Genomic DNA, 18,121 nt, shown 5'->3' with positions numbered 1-18,121 from the left:
CTGAGGCCTGAGGCAGAGGCCAAGCTGGGGGTGGCCCAGGGCACTCTACAGACCAGCCTCCTCCCTGGTGTGAGGAGAGGGGACTGGAGCAGGACACAGAGGCTGGACTAGCCTCTGGGCTGCAAGGACAGTGGAAGGTGAGATTGGGGCTGGGACAGATGTCCAGGCTGAGTGGCATTGGGGGAGGGGGCTGAGGAAAGAGAAGGATAAATGGGTCAATGTTGCCAGTAAGGAAAGGGCTTAAAGTGGCCTAATTTTGCTTCCTCATCTCCAGATCTGAAAATGCCTATAGTTGGTTAGGAAGGAAGGAGGAAGCCAAAGCCCCCAGACATGAGAGGGTCAGCCTGGGCCCCCTGGGGAGGGGGTGAGGAAGGAGGGGAGTCCTCGAGGCAGAATGGAGTTTGGGCTAGACAGGCTGCTTCTGCAGTGCCTGTAAGAAGGGAGAGGGTTGAGAAGGGCAATGGGAGGGCTGGAAGGGCCTGTTTGCAGAGGGACACCGACACGGGGCAGCAGGATCCAGCAGGACATCAGGGCTGGGAACTGCTGTCTTCCCGCCTCAGTACTCACCAGAGGCCCTTCCCATGGCCTCCACTCTGGGCTTTGACCCACCGAAGGGAGCTCGGACTCCTTTCTTCAGGGCTGCTGTTCTCATGACAGCTGTGGAGGTGGCAACCTGCCTCGCATTCAGGAGATGAGTGGATGGCTTTTGAAGAGCCCCACTCTCAGCTGCCAGGACTGGTGCCCTCCGCCTGCCCCTGGTTGACTCTGGAGGCCTGGCCTCTTGTCCTGCTTCTGCCACAGACCCTCCGTGTGGTCCCTGAGAAGCCTCGTGCCCTGTGAATCCCCTTGCTCTCTGGAGCTTTCCTTTTGGAACTCTCAAAATTTACGTGACCCTGGTTAATCTTTTTTTTTTTTTTTTTTTTGGTGAGGAAGATCAGCCCTGAGCTAACATCTGCCAATCCTCCTTTTTTTTGCTGAGGAAGACTGGCCCTGGGCTAACATCTGTGCCCATCTTCCTCCACTTTATATGGGACGCCGCCAGAGCATGGCTTGACAAGCGGTGTGTCGGTGTGCGCCCGGGATCTGAACCCCGGGCCGCCGCAGCGGAGCGCGCTCACTTAACCGCTTGTGCCACTGGGCCGGCCCAACCCCTAGTTAATCTAATACGAGTTAGTCTTCCTGAAGGTGTGCATAATGACGATGGGCTCATTAAGTTTTCTTCAGGGTGTCAGGTGAATGAAGACACGAATGAATGAATATGTGCCTTAATGGAAAGGAATGAATGGAGGCATTGCAGGCTGGGCACGGGGTGTTTGCAGGCATAGGGTGGAGTGCCTGTCTAGCCCTGTCAGATCACGACAGTCTCCTTCACCAGCCTGAAAAGGCCTATGGGGAGGACATGGGGCAGGGTGAGGGTGGGATGAGACACACACGGATGTAGCAGGAAGGCTGGGGAAGGCAGGAAGCTGACCTGTGGCAGCCACAACCCTTCTTAGGGCAGTGGTCCTATTCTGGACCAGGAGGGCAGGGCTGCCATCTTGACGGTGCCTTCTGAAGGTGCGATTCCCATGGTGGGAGCGCAGGGAAGAAAGCAGGCCTCTCCAGGCAGGACAATTAAATCCCAGTGGGGGCCTGGCTCAGGCTAAAGGCCATTTGACACTTTCTCTCGGTCCACCAAAGGTTTCACCAGAGAAGTCAGAGTCCGGGGTGGAGACAGGCGGCTGAGGCAGATGACAGTAGGGTTTGCTTCAGGGGATCGGGACAGGGTAGAGGCCACTGGGAAAGGGATATGGAGAGAGAGGATGCCACGAGCTGCTGGGTGTCTAGGGCAGGCTGGGGTGGGAGTGAAGGGTGGGCCAGAATGGAAGTTAGGAGGCGATGGCACGGGGTTCAGAGGAAAGAGCCCTAGGCTAGGGCGTCCTTCTTGCCTGCTCCTACCTTGTGCAGCTACCACAACACAACGGTAATTGTAACAGCAAGTTACTGAGTGCGGTAGATGCTCTCGAAGCCCCACCCACACCCCCAGGCCTGCCTACAGACGGTTCCTGCACTTGCTTCCTGTGTCTCCGCTGAGACATTCTCAGCTGTGGAAGGGAGTGTGGGCAGGCTGGAAGTGCTAGGGAGGTAACACCCCAGAGCAACCCTCAACCAAGGAGGGTCCAGAGTGTGTGGATAAATACTCTAGGTTTTGGTCCCAGGCATGTTCCAGTCTCAGAGAGACTCCGGCAGAATGAAACCTAAGCTGTCCAAGGGGAAAAGCTGCTCAGGTCGGGATGCTTTATTTGCTTTCCTCCCTCCTTGTCTCACTTCCTCACCCCCTCCCTCTGCTTCTTGGGATCACCTCCTAAATAAACTACTTGCACCCAGATCTTTGACCCAAACTAAGACAATGAACAATGACTGTGTCTCAAACTGTGTTAAGTGCTTTTTCACATCCATTACCTTATTTCATTGTCTTAACATCTCCTGAAGTAGGTATCATTAACCGCCCCCGCTCTTTTGTTTGAGGAAGATTGGCCCTGAGCTAACATCTGTGCAATCTTCCTCTATTTTACGCGTTCGTCGCTGCCACAGCATGGCCGCCAGTGAGTGGTGTAGGCCCGCGCCCAGGAACCAAACCTGGGCCGCCGAAGCGGTGTGCGTCGAACTTAACCACTAGGCCACGGGGCTGGTCCCTCATTAACCCAATTTCACAAATGAGGAAGAAAGAGTTAATGCGGGGGCAGGATTCAAACCCAGTCTCTCCAGCTCCAAAACCTGGTCCTTAGCCACCATGCTCTGCAGCCCCCCTAATTCTCGGATCCTCTCTAGGCCATTCTTTCATCTGTAAAATGAGGGATGAGCTCTTGAGTTTGAAGGGAGGCAATGTACCCAGTTTCTCCTGCAGCTAGGCACTGTCAACGACATGCAAGCAGAAATTATTGGGAGAGAAAGTGCTTTAAAGGGACCGATGCCTCAGAGAGACCCACTCTTTTTGCCCTCCCTCTTCTCTTCCCTCTTCCTGGAATGTATACATGAAGGCTGGAGCCCCAGTTGCCACTTTGGTCCAGGAGACAATGAAGTGTTCTAAGACATAGTGTTAGGTAGGTGCTCAGGAGGAAGGTGAGATGAATAAGACCTAGAGACCTGCCCTAAAGGAGCTAATAATTTAGTGAGAGTGGCTGGGTGTGGACATAAAGAACCACAATAAGTGGAAGGAGATCAACACCAGGAGAGAGCTGCAAAGTGCTATGAGAGCTCAGAGAGGGAGAAATTCCACCTGCGGGGGATCAGGGAAGGTGTCACAGAGGAGGCTACTTCTAAATAATGGTGAGGATTTGACATAGTGAGATGGAGGAGTGCGGGGGTGGGATCCAGTTAAAGGTAAGACTATGAACAAAGGTGTGGAAGTGGCATAGACGGGGTTTGGGGAAGGAAATGCACATGGCTCGGTTCACGAGGGAAGGGCTTGTGAAAGGAAGTTATGGCGGGTAAAGTGTGTGAGGCTTAGGCTGAGCTATGGAGCTCGGTTTATCCTGCGGCAGAGGGGAGAGTGCTCAGAGCTGTATTTTAAGAAGATTACTTTGGCTGCAGAGTGAAAGATGGGAGACAGAAGAGTGGAGAGGCAGGGAGATCTGTGAGAAAATACTCCGTGTCCAGATGAGTCTGAACTACTACGCAGGGCTAGTAAGAAAGGAAAAGAAAGGGAAGCGACAGACACGAGACAGACCGAGAAGAGACTCAGAGATTGACAGAGAGTGTGTGCACAAACTCACAATTTAATTAGCTTCCTGGTTCGCCGGTGGATTACAGGGGAATTAGCAGAGCTCAGAGTCCGGGGACCTTGCTGGGAGTTGAGGGGAAGTTAATGAGAAAGACAACAACAGGCCCCAGGGAGAAATGAAAGAGGAGGAATCATTAGCCAAGCAGAGATGCCTGCAGGAGAAACAGATGTCAGGGCGCTGAGTCTCTGCCTTCCTCGGAGAGTTCAGCTCTCCAGGGGAGGAGACGTTGAGAGCTCCTGGTCTGCGCTCCTGGCACCATCACCCCAGGTTACAATTCCTCTGAGCACTCGCTAAATGACCCAGGAGGGGAGAGCTGGGGGTGGCTGTGAGGACCAGTTCCTAACTCTCCCTTGGCCCTTTTCCCAGAGGGGACCTGAACCCCCATACCCCTTCTGTAAATGGAGAGGTTGAGGCCAGGGATGGGGAGATGACCTGCTGATGATCAGATGTGGCAAACTACATTTTGCAAAGACAGCTGTGACAGGATCTCCCATCCCACATGCTCTTCCTACACTAGGATCTTGCCACTCCCCTCTAAGAGGAGGACTTAGGTTGGGTCATAAAAGATGATACTGCTTATGCCTTCCTCTAGCTCTTGAAACTCACACTTGGCGCCCAGCCATCATGATGGGAGAAAGCTCAGGCCACATGGAAAGGCCACGTGTAGATGTGGTGGCCAACAGCCCCAGTCAGGACCAGCCACCTAATTTGCAAGGTCCAGTGCAAAATGAAAATGTGGAATTAAGAATTTAAATGGTGACGGGGCCAGCCCCGTGGCTTAGTTCTTGGGTGCGTGTGCTCTGCTACTGGCAGCCCGGGTTCAGATTCCGGACGTGCACCGACGCACCGCTTGTCCGGCCATGCTGAGGCGGCGTCCCACATACAGCAACTAGAAGGATGTGCAACTATGACATACAACTATCTACTGGGGCTTTGGGGAGAAAAAGGGAAAAAAAAGGAGGAGGATTGGCAATAGATGTTAGCTCAGGGCCGGTCTTCCTCAGCAAAAAGAGGAGGATTGGCATGGATGTTAGCTCAGGGTTGATTTTCCTCACAAAAAAAAAAAAAAAAAAGAATTTAAATGGTGACAACAGAGCATTAAACCAAGCATGGGGCCCTTCTAAGTGTGGGGCTTTGTGCGGCTGCTCAAGTTGCATGCCCATGAAGCTGGCCCTGACCCCAGCTGAGGTTCTAGCATTAACTGCTCGCAGTATGAGTGAGGAGGCTGTCACAATGACCCTGGGCCCAGCCACTGTCTGACTGCAACTGTACGAGGTCCCCTGAACGAGGACCACCTAGCTGAACCCAGCGCACCTTCAGACCCACAAGGGATAGAAATGATTGCTGTTTCAAACCAGTAACTTTTGGGTTACTGCTGCAATAGATAGTGGGAACACTGGGGGAACCAGAGCTGGTCAAAAGTGGAGTGAAGATACAGGACAGTCGCCAAGTTTCTCCCCAAACCCAGGCTCATTCCCGGAGCTATTGGTGCAAGTTCTCCTTGGTCATGTTGGCAGAGGAAATTAGAGGCAAAACAACGCCACACTGTCAGGAGAACCAAACCCTATGTCTGACCACAGAATGCTGTATGTCAACACCATGATTGCCACATCCTTGGGCGCAAACATCAGCTTTTCAATTGGAGGAGGCTGGGAAAAGACCCACTCTTCCGTGAGCTGAAACAGTGGTGGCAGCGGCCCTGGCAGGAGACAGTGGTGAGGTCTCTGTGGCCTGCAGGAGTCTCAGGGAGTGACAGTCCCTGGAAAAGAGGAGGAGAGAGAAGAAAGGAGGGATGTGTCCTGCCTACGTGGGTAAGGGAGAGAATCTTGTGGCCCCTCTGGCATTTTGATCCTTGATTCTGACAATGAAGAGTGTCCTTTGATGACTGGCATTGCATTCTGATTCTGAACGGTATGTGTGTGGGGGGAGTTGAATCACTTGGCTTGTGTTTCCCCCAGTGCAGTGCCAGCCAGCCGGCGGGTCAGAAGAGTCCTGAGTGACTGGGGGAGAGAGCGTGGGATGTAAACGTAATCCACAACCCAGCTGAGTGACTGCTGGAGGATGAGGGACGGGGACAGGGCATGAATGGCATTTAGCAATTTACCAGTGCCACCTCAGTTTTCTAAAGAGGAGCCATAATAAAAATGGTAAAGTGCAAAGGGAACACTGGGAAAAGAAATTAATTCTAAGTGGAAGGATCCAGCAAAGATTAATGAACGAAATGACACCTAAACGAAGTTGTAAAGGCTGCACTAGACTTTGACAGGTAACAGTAGATGGGAAGAACATTCTGGGAGAAAGAAGCAGGGAGCAGGGCATGGAGGTACCCCTCTAGGAGGCAATACAGAGTCACAGTGAAGAGCAGTGATGGACATCAGACTGCTGTGGTTTGAATCCCAGCTCCATCGCTAATGGTGTGACCTTGGTTTCCCCACCTGTAAAATGGGAATAATGAAAGTATCTATGCCTCACTGGCTTGTCACAAACACTGAAAGACATACGCGATGTAAAGCACGCAGCACAGAGCCTGGCATGTGGTAACCACTCAGTGTGTGCTGGCTACTGCTATTGCTTGGGGAGTTTGGAAAATGAATAATCATCTTGGTATGGCTGAAGTATGAAATCCAGGGATGTTTCCAGGAGACAGGTCCAGAAATCATGAAGGATTTCAAGTGCCAAGCTAAGCTGTCTAGACTTTATTCTGGAAGCCGATGGATCTCAATCCTGTCTCACCTAACTTCTTTCATAACAAGTATTTTGTACTGCCTCCTTTCCTATACTGAAATGAAATTCATAGAGAATGGAATTTACTGACACATAATTTCAAAAAATCAATATAATGCTCCAAGTCTGATATAAGAAATAAAAGGCAAGTAATTTTAATAAAATAATCTGCTTTTCAATATGTAAATACTTGGGCATTGCTACGCTAGAAGAAATAACCAAATAGAGAAGTTGGATGTTTATACTTCTATGCAGAATCACCACAAATACAACAGCGATACGAGGGCACGCTACTCGGAGCCCCAATACCACTAGGAGCATCGACGTTTAAAATAGTGAATGACTCTTGGTGAAGTTCCAAACACAACAAACACAATCTTTCGTCAATTTACAGGGAAGTTACATTCCTGGAAAGTTCAGTGTACATTAAAACCATGCAAAAAATAGTTTGCTTTGTATGTAAAAACAGAGCTGAGTTCTGATTTTTTCACCTACACAAATGTGAGGAATGGGAGCTAATGTTTCACTTAATCGACTGTCCTAAAGATTACAGGGTATCTAGCATCTCTGGCCCCTGTCCCCTAAATGCCAGTCGTGTCCCTCAATCATTGTGACAACCAAAACCACTCTCCTATATTTCCCAACCACCCCCACCTCCTGTTTTGGGCAATATGGAATTAGGAAGAGGCACACTCTCTTCTGGCTTTCACGTAATATTATGAGAGATGATACATGGAGCTACTGCCACCATCTTGCAACCATGTCGGGGAAAAGTGTGAGGACAAAAGCCACTACACTGGGGATGGCAGAATGGACAGATGGCAAGGATCAGGGTCCTTGATGTTACTACTGAGCCACTGGATTAACCCACCCTGGGTTTACCCTACCTATGGACCTCTTGTTATGGGTGATAATAAATCCACTTGTTGGTTGAGCCATTTTGAGCTGAGTCCTTTGTTTCCTGCAGTTAAAACCACTAATTTTTATAAGTTATTTCCCCCTGTTTGGGTCTTGGTTTCTTCATCTGTATCTTGAGAGGATTTCACGGTCTAGGGCCTGTGAGTCTATGGAGGGAAAATATGGAGGACCTGGGGACTAGAATGAGAGCAGGGAGTGGAGGAGCTGGAGGAGGCAAAAGGCGACTCCCCCTCTTGCACTGGCCATCTGGGGGGATGGGGAAGGAGGAGTGGCTTCGGTCTGGGTAAGAGGATGACTAGGTCCACGGTGGGCATCTAGATCACATTAGATTTTTTTTTTTTTTTAAAGATTTTATTTATTTTATTTTTTCCCCCCAAAGCCCCAGTGGATAGTTGTGTGTCGTAGCTGCACATCCTTCTAGTTGCTGCATGTGGGACTCGGCCTCAGGATGAACGGAGAAGTGGTGCCTCGATGCGCACCCGGGATCCGAACCCGGGCCGCCAGCATCGCAGCGCGCGCACTCAACCACCAAGCCACAGGGCCGGCCCTAGATCACATTAGATTTTGGGAATGGAAAATTTGACTTACATAGTATCATCTCCATTGGGTAAAAAATATAATTACATAGGAAAAGATTGGATAAACACCAAAATATTTAGTTATTTATAGTCAGTTCATTGATGATATTTATTTTCTCTGTATAATTTCTTCTGCTTCCCAAACTTTCTACAACAAATATTTATTGCCTTCCTTTGAAAACAATTTAAAATACCAATGAAAACTATAATTTTTTTCAAATGTATCAAAAGAAGTAGATCAATGGAACAGAATATAAAATCCAGTATTAGAACCAAATACATACTGGAATTAGAACATTATAGAAGTGGGATTTTAATTGAGAGGAGAAAAGATACATGATTTAATAAATTGTATGGGAACAAGTAGGTAGCCATCTGGAAAATAAATAATTAAGTTGGATCCATATGTCATGCCTTATACCAAAACAAATTCCAAATGGATCACATATTTAAATGTAAAAATGAAACCAAAAAAGTACTGAAAGAAATCACGTGATAATTTTTAAAAAATTTCAGAGTGAGGAAGCACTTCAAAGTATGACATAAAATCCGGAAATCATACAAAAACTGATGAATACATTTTACTACAGCTTAAAAGGAAAACATATTTACATGGCAAAATTGTCAGAAACAAAATCAAAAGACAAACTACAAACTGGAAAACATATTTGTAACTCATATCACAAAGAGCATATTTCTTTAATATATAAAGAGCTCTAAGAAAAAGACAACTCAGTAGAAAAATGGGTAAAGGATATAAACAGTTAATAAAAAAGAAAATACAAATAACTATTAGAATAAGAAAATTACAGTAAGATGCCATTATTTTTTACCCCTCAGGTTGTCAAAGATCAATAGATTTAGAATACACTCTATTGGTGAGGAGGTGGAAAAACAGACACCCATACATTGTTAGTGGGAGGGTCAATTAGCACGGTTGGGCAATTGGACAACATCTTCCAAACTAAAAAACGTGTGAGCCCTTTAACTCAGTGATTCCACTTCTTGCAAAGCTGTTCTTCACTACATGCCCACATGTTTGAAATGACATATTATTCACTGCAGCATTGTTTGTAATAGCAAAATGACAAGTTACCCATTGCAGCATTGTTTTTAATAGCAGAATATTGGAAACAATCTACACGTCCAGCAACAGAGGACACATTAAATACATTCTGATACATATATACAACAGAATACTATGCACCCTTTACAGTAAAAGAATGAGGAATCATTTCATAGACTGATTTAAAATAATCTCTAGGATACTATGCACCCTTTACAAAAGAATGAGGAATCATTTCATATGCTGACTTAAAATAATCTCTAAGATTTACTGTTAAGTGAAAAAAACAAGGTGTACAGTAAGCTACCATTTATGTAAAAAAAACAACAAAGTATGCATTTGCTTTTATGCGCCTAGAATACCTCTGAGAGGATCTACTAGAAACCGTTAACAGGAGGTGGTTTCCTCCTGGGAAGAGGAATCGTTATGGGAAAGAGACATACTTTCCACTGGTTCACCCTTTTGTACGTAAAATAAAAAGGGGCGGGGAGAACCGCTATCTTTCTCAGCAGCTGCTCCATCCCTACTGGCTTCTATTCAAGCTAAGGTCTGCTGAAGGCCCTCAGCCTCTTTCACGCACACACCACTGTCAAGCCAAACTTCTTTCGTCCTGTGCTTGTGCAGCTGATTAAAAAAAAAAAAAATCTAAATGCGGGTCCTTCCACGTCTTTTAAATTCATCCTGTTACTTTCAGCCCACTGTTTCAAGGCGGTTTAGAATTTTGATTCTGACATCCAAAATTAGCTTTTCCTCCCAACAGTGGTACCATTAGCAAACATGGTGAGTGTGGCGAGCCCTGATAACTAATGAGCTGCCCACATGCAGTCTAGAAGCATGGAACTCAAGATGACTCCCCAGATTTGCACCAATTGAATAACCAACTGGGGGCAAGCGGTACAGTGGTTAAATGGGCTATAAATCCACCCACCTGGGCAATTTCTGGGATCACAGTTTTCCTAGTTGTCTCCTCAATCAGGAGACATTGGATGTCTAACTGGAAACAAGGTACACTATGCCAAGGAATTTTCCTAGAGGCCTTCCAAATAAATAAATTAGATTATTGTTAGTAGTATTATTATTTACCGCTTCTTGTTCTTAGTGAAGTACCAATTCTTTTGCTAGGTGTTCTCAAACCCACAGTTTAATATATATTCTAGAATAAATTTGGGGGCCATTCACTTCAAATGTACCCACCTAGAGTTTCCAGAATCTACCCTTTCCTCTTTTCTGCATGGCAGAACACCTGCAGCCATTGGCATTGTGGTGCCTTCCCTTTTCTCCACGGCTTTCTCATCTACACTGGCAAGGGTTCCAGGATCTTATCCGCAAAGGTTTTGCAACTCATTTTAATTTATTTATTTTTTTAATTTTATTTATTTTTTTTCCCCCCAAAGCCCCAGTAGATAGTTGTATGTCATAGCTGCACATCCTTCTAGTTGCTGTATGTGGGACGCAGCCTCAGCATGGCCGGAGAAGCAGTGCCTCGGTGCGCGCCCGGGATCCGAACCCAGGCCGCCAGCAGCGGAGCGCGCACTTAACCGCTAAGCCACGGGGCCGGCCCTTGCAACTCATTTTAAATGGCTAGGTGCTCAGGTCTTCTCTTACCATCATCTCTTCTATCTGGGGTTTCAATTTCCTCTAAACCATGTTTTGCTTTACTCATCTCAGTTTAGAAATGCTTTTCCTCCAGGGAGAATAAAAACAATCGGGGTTGAGTATTCCACTTTCTGACAGCTGCTAACCTGACACCTTAATCTCCAAGGGGAACCCTATCCTCTCTATTCCTCCTGCTCTGAACGTAACCAGTGATGTCTTTTCTCATCTGCACCTTTCCCAAGTCTTAATTTATTAAGGACTTCACCCTTCCTTCCATCTCTTATACCTGCCTTTTAATCTGCGAGCCTATCAAAGAGCTCTCTCTAGAGCCACACTGGTTTCTTCAGCTGTCTGCCTTTTTTCTGCACAGGGATTTTCTGAAGATGGACTGTCCTAATTTTCTATTTTAGAGCTTCCTATTCCTCCTGTGCCACATTCCCATTAAAGTCTCTAAACGTGAGATCAGAACCATTCTCTAATTTTTTCAGATTATTTTTCTAGGACTATTTATTTATTCATTCACCCATTCATTCCAGGCCCAACATACCCTTCCTTCTTGATTCCCCTTTCTCCTGTGGTTCCTGTGACACTGACAGCACCAGACAATGCTTTCCTATGGTTGGAATTAAGTTTGGGGGAGCAGCTCCCTGTAGCTCTTTCATCCCACCCAGAGAGCAAACTGTCGCTGAACTGATGCAGGTGAAGAATTTCTCAGCTGCTCAGCTGGTACCTGTGCAGGACTCTGGTTGCCAGAGCAGGAGCCGTCTCCCAGCCTGGTGCCCTCCTGCCCTCAGAGCACAGCTGGGCAGCAGGAAGTGTACTTCCACAGGGACATGGCTTCCAAGTGCTCATTTATCAGTCTCACCCAAAGCCTCCTCGTGTCTGGCTCCTCCCAGATCGGCAGTGTGCTGCGGTGTAAGGCATGCAGGATGTGGAATCACACACATGCAGGTCTCAATTCTAGCGCCGCCTCTTACTAGCAAGTTGTTTAAATCTCTCAGCTTCAATTTTTCTCACTTGAAAAATGGGGATATTATCTGGTTGATGGGGTGGCTGAGATAATATATGTACATACCTGTGCAGAGGTTTCAATACACATCAACCCCCGTCTCATCTCAGGGTCATGGATTTTCAGAGGCTGTATGTTCTTAGTGAACTGTGTTGCTTTCTTCCTCTTTCTATTCAAGCTGTTTCTTTTGGACAAGTTGCAGTAAATGTCTTTGTCTGGGAAACCTTTCTTTGATGAGCCACGCCCCTCCAGCCCAATGTATATGGTTCCAGTGGGGCTGACCCCACATCCCGACCCTTCAGGCTGGGCCTGTGACTCAGGCCTGGCCAGCAGAGTGTAGAGTACTCCAGACACATGGAATGGCTTACAGATGGATGTCTGCTTCAAGCCAGAGTCGTCCAGGGGATTTTTGCTGGAGCTTCCCTAAGAGATATTGGCTCCTTCTCAGGATTTTACAAGCTCTAAGAAGCCTAAGTGAGTGGAGCTGCCATTTGGCATCTTGTTGCCACATGGAGTGAGCGTGACTGAGAGGGAAACCAGGCAGACGCAGGCGGACCCAAGGGATGAGGAGAACGGGAGTCCTGATGCCTTTGTCTGAATCACTGATTAACCACTGGCCATTGCTGTTACTTGAACCCAAATTCCGTTTCTTTTTTTTTTTTTTTTTTTTAATTTTTTTTAATTTATTTATTTTTCCCCTAAAGCCCCAAGCGATAGTTGTAAGTCATAGTTGCACATTCTTCTAGTTGCTGTATGTGGGACGCGGCCTCAGCATGGCCGGAGAAGCAGTGCGTCTGTGCGCGCCCGGGATCCGAACCCGGGCAGCCTGCATCGGAGCGCACGCACTTAACCGCTAAGCCACGGGGCCGGCCCTCAAATTCCGTTTCTTAACTAAGCCAGTTTGTTGGGCTTCTGATTATGCAACCATAATATAAAATGTTGACCCTTTCATTGTTATCAAATTATGCATTCTCTGTCATCAAGTTGCATGTTTAATTCCTAGTTTAAATCTGTTCCCCTATTTTTTTTTTTTCTGGTGAGGAAAATTAGCCCTGAGCTAATGTCTGTTGCCATTCTTCCTCTTTTTGCTTGAGGAAGATCGGCCATGGCCTAACATCCGTGCCCATCTTCCTCTATTTTGTATGTTGGACGCCTGCCACAGCATGGCTTGATAAGTGGTGCGTAGGTCCATGCCTGGGATCCGAACCTGCAAACCCCAGGCCACCGAAGTGGAGCGTGCAAACTTAACCATTACGCCACCAGGCCAGACCCATGTTCCCCAATTTTTATGCAGAAAAATAGTAGGACTCAATACATGTGCATGACATATTATTACAAATGCCCCAGACTTGTAGACCCAGGTCTGAATCCTGGCTTTGTAATTTACCAGTCTTGGGCAAATCAGTTAACCCTTCTGAGCTTCGCTTTTCTATCGGTAAAATGGGGGTAATATTTTGCTTATACAGCTATTTTATAGGTTGGAGCTAATGGATAATATGGGCAGGACATGTGGTAGGCCACCAATAAATACCTTATTAAGAGGCAGTAAGTACATTCGCGTTATCTCAGTAGGTTCTACTCTGTACCACTGTCTATAGATGCTGAATCCATTTATATTTCCCATACTTCTTTCCAGATCACATGTCTTAGCCACCATGGTTTCCAGGTTTATTGTGGCCTCTCCTTGGAGAGGGCAGAACTCACAGGCTTTGGGAAAAGATGGAAGATGAGGAGGTAGACAGGAATTTCAAAGCTCAAATGGAGGAGAGATGGAGTTCGCCTTGTTTAAAGCATTTGCGACTGCAGAACTTTACACCCACTTTCTATTTATGAATATCCTTGTCTCTCAGCTTGGCTCCTCCTGTACAAGGCTTCGGTGGAAGATGACAGACACAGAGCAGCTGCTAGCGAGGCACAAATGTGCAGAGCAGAGGAGGCCGGAGGAGGAGAACTGGAACTGTATGACTTGGGCTCAGGGTGTAAGGATTTAAGGATGCTAAGACAAGAAATCTTCAACTTGGGTCAGAAAGAAGTATTTTATCCTTTGCTGGAAGCCTGTGTAAGCACAGAAAAGCTGTAGCCATCCTCCACAGCCTGGTCATATCATAGAGCTCCAGGTTTATCGACTGCCTACTGTCCTGAGCTGGTGGCAGCAGACAAGATAGAAGGCTGCAGTGATAGCTGAGCAGAGATGATGCACCAAGGAGGTGGGGATGGGGGGGGTGGTGGTGACAAATCCAAGAGGCATTTCTGAGAATCTAGCAGTGACTTCTTGGAAGTAGAGGGAGGGGTAGAGAGGACTCAAAGTCATCTCCCGGGTTTTTAGCTTGGGAAACAGGGTGATAATGAAGTGTTTAATAAAGCTGGGAACACAAGTACCACCGCGGGCTTCGGGAGAGGGGCTGAGATGTAATTCAATTTGAGGATCCTGAAGGACATCCACTCATTCCACAAACATTTATTCAGTACTGTGTGTTAGTACTGTTCTGGGTGCTCATTATAAGGCAAAAATATACCTTTGAAGAAAGGTTAGGACCGTCAGAGATGCAATTCCACTCGCCCACAGCTCTTCAGTCTTTACTGACTCCATGACTTTGCCCATTTTATCTCTACTTGTAAAGAATCCCCTCCTCTTCTAATTCTTAAATAATAACAGCTACCACACACCAAATATTTACTGTGTCAGATACTGTACTAAACTGAATACTCTAAAGAGAGGAGTATTAGTCCCATTTTAGAGAGGAGGAGCCTGAGGCTTAATACAACCAAATAACTTGTCCAAGGTCATGTAGCTGCTAAGTGAGAGAGCTGGAAATTGCTCTCATTCTGCCATCCTGCCTCCCAGAATCCTCACTATCCTTAAAAAACCAACTCAGGGGGGCCAGCCTGGTGGCGTAGTGGGTAAGTTTACGCGCTCCACTTCAGCGGCCTGGGATTCACGGGGTCAGATCCCAGATGCGGACCTATGCACCACTCATCGAGCCATGCTGTGGCAGGCATCCCACATATAAAGTAGAGGAAGATGGGCACGGATGTTAGCCCAGGGCCAATCTTCCTCAGCAAAAAAAGAGGCTTGGCAACAGACGTTAGCTCAGGGCTAATCTTCCTCACCAAAACCAAAACCAAACCAAAAAACAACCCAACAGAAATGCCACTCCTTCATTAAGTCTTCCCCTAGATCCCCCAACTGGATGCGAGCTTTCCCTCTTGTGGATCCCATGGTGCTTAGTTTCAACTCCTCCAGGCATCTACTGCCTGGTACAACAGTCATCACAGCGAGGGCTTTGGAGATTCAGTGAGCACCCTCTTTCCGTGAACCAGGCTTTGCTGTTTTACATGTGGCTCCATCTGATCCTCCCAACACTCCTAGTCTTTATGTTCTTGTCATATGGCTTCCCTCCTTCAGAGCACCATAAACGTCACGAAGGACAGGGAGAGATTGATCACAGGCCTTTGCATCCTCTGCTGGCCCAGCACAGGACTAGCACAGGCTACACAATAACTGCGGGCTGTATTTATAAACTCCAAATGAGGGCCCCTCATGGGAGGAAAGGCATGAGATGCTGAATTCCAGTGGGAAGTGAGCAGCCTGAAGTGGGGTGCAGCTCTGCTGGTTCTGTTTTCACCCTCCTTTTTCGCTTCCAGCCAGGACATCCCCACCAGTTTTTTTGACGCCAGGAGGGCAGGGCCCCAGACAGGACAGAAAGCAAGTAGGCACAATTCTGCTTCTTGTCCTGATCTAACCTCTGGCTCCTCACGCTACTCCGTGTGGAAATAAACTGCAATACCTAACAGATTTTCCATGGAAATGCAGCATTACCAGAGAATAGTCCGTTCTTCTGGCTGCCTTAGTGAGGCAGAGGTGGGTGCTAGAACACTTTCTCTCTCTCACTGCGTCGTCTTGGAGACTTTGGGAGGGGGCAAGGTTTGTCTCATTCCTTGCTCTCCCTCTCAGGAACCTGGTGAGTCCTGAGGAGCAGCCCAGGTCACATCTCTGCTTCTCTCCCTTTCCCTCATCACTCTCTATCCAAAGTACCGTTCTCCAACCATATTTTGGTGTGGTACTGATCTGAATCTACTTGAAAACATTCTTCTTCAGGATTGCAGTAAGTTAGTTCAAAAACAATTGTGGTTTTAACACAAAATCTGTCTAATTGATCCCAGACAGGAGATTTGGGGCCTGGATTACAGAGAAATCCATTTATGAGACCAACGCAAAGTGGGTTTTTTGAGATTTCGTCTCATGGCCAGGGAATTATGGCAAACTAGTACAGTGTGTATGGGAAACTTAACTCTGCACTGCTAGGGGGCCTCCCCCAGACATGTCTTTAGGCAGCAGATGAGGAAGCAGATTCACATGGACAAAGTTGGTTGGAAGGAAAACACTCTCAGTTGCTTTAGAAAGTCAATCCCTGTAACCATCAAAGATATTCTCCTGAAAAGAAGCTATCTTGTGGGTTGGCTGGAAAAGAACCTTTCATTTGCAACTTTTCCTCTAAGACAAAGATCAGAGCGCAAGGATCTGACTCTCTGAAGTCTGAAGAGACAGTAAGATGAGGGATCAATAGAGGGGGAAAAAATAAAATGAGACGTCACACATGACACCCTTAAGAAGCCTAAAAATCTCTGCAATGGAGATAAAATATGTATCTTTGCCTATATTTAAAAAACAAAAAACCCAAAAGATATAAATTAGTATAGAACTTAGGCAGGCAGCCTGAATGAAGCCATCCAATATGCAAGGATGCTCTAGAAGAATCCATCACAGGAGTTGACACACAAATCACTTTCAAGAAATGACGTCCTTCAAATGTAGTACGAGTCCAAATAGACTGGACTGATGGTACTCCCAGGAATAAATCCTTATTGTACCATAACTTAGCTTTCCATCTGCATAAACCATCATAATAGTGTTTTCAGTTGCTTCACCTATTTATCATTCTGCAGAGGCAAGAACTATGTCTTTCCTGATTTAAGACCATTTGACTCGACTCTGTGGGAGGCCTGTTCTTTGGTTCACTGCTTTGATTAAAATGCAGGGCCTTTTTCCTCAGATGGATGAATTACTTATCATTTGGTTCACTGGCTACTTTTTTCTCAGCATTTCACTGCCTCCATGAAGCAGTAAACATGCCTGGGAATTCGAAACACAGGTTTGAATCCAGCTCTGAAACTTATACTTATATTAGCTATATAATTATGAATGAGTTGCTTAATCTGAGTCTCAATTTCTTTATTTCTAGAGCGGGATACCTACTCTACCAAAGATTATGAGAATTACAACTTACACAACGGGCTTGGCAGTCATTACTCCCGTCTGTTCCCTCTTCTTGCTCCCTGACCTGCCTCAGTACTTGAAACCAACCAACTTCGTGTACGGCTCCTTGACCAGCTGGTTTTTCTATAAAGCCCAGTGAGGCTGATGCTTTAGTGGATGTATTTCATAATTTTATTTATTTACTTTTCCCCCCCCAAAGCCCCAGTAGATAGTTGCATGTCGTAGTTGCACATCCTTCTAGTTGCTGTATGTGGGACGCGGCCTCAGCATGGCCGGAGAAGCGGTGCGTCGGTGCGCGCCCGGGATCCGAACCTGGGCCGCCAGCAGCGGAGCGCGCGCACTTAACCGCTAAACCATGGGGCCAGCCCTAGTGGATGTATTTTAAAGGGATAAATATAATTTTTTTCATAGATTTTCAAATCAGAGAGAAGTAATGCCACTGCTGTGTAAACCTTGAACTTGGTGCTGGATGTAGGTTAGTTTGTATTATAGTTAACGAGCTTTTGGGGAGGGGGAGTTTGAAGGCAAAGACCTCAACCAGTTGGAAGGACTATGAGTGACTTCCTATATGGTAAGAACTGACTCTTACCATACAGAAAAATTTCAATGGGGAGAGGACAAGGACATTTCTAGAGTAGGAAATTACAGCAAAGCCATGGTGTATTTAGGTAACAGTAAGAAGACGGGATATAGACGGCTTACATTTCAAGTTTCTTTCATCCTAAGGTTGCTTTTATACCCTGGTATTTTTACAACCACCCCAAAAGCTCCAGGAAACCCCAAATTCTTTTCTTCAATCAAGGCTTCAATGACCATCACACTCCCTCGCGGGCATATCTCCTGGCATCTTAGCACAGCACTGCCAAGGCAAAGCGCTTGCCCATTTTCACAGGTGCAGCTTACTAGATAACCCTTATCTAAGTTTATATTATTTACACATATAATGAGTCAGTTTCATTATTTCCTACATGTGTATCTTAAGAGTACCCACCTGCATTGACTAGCCCCTGAATAAACTACAGACTTTTGATTATGGCAGTAGTTTATAAAATTTTATGGAGGACCACAGGTATAGAACATTACTGGACCTGTCGTTCGGATGCACTTAGACTGACTGACGGGACTAGTACTTTGAACAATCCCCGGCTTTGGTGACATTTTTCAGCAGCCCAACTTGCATAGGCAAAA

The sequence above is a fragment of the Ceratotherium simum genome, chromosome 34 (genome assembly GCF_057802395.1).
Source record: "Ceratotherium simum simum isolate JZ-2026a chromosome 34, ASM5780239v1, whole genome shotgun sequence".
In the NCBI taxonomy this organism is placed as follows: Eukaryota; Metazoa; Chordata; class Mammalia; order Perissodactyla; family Rhinocerotidae; genus Ceratotherium; species Ceratotherium simum.
This window is presented reverse-complemented; position numbering follows the sequence as displayed.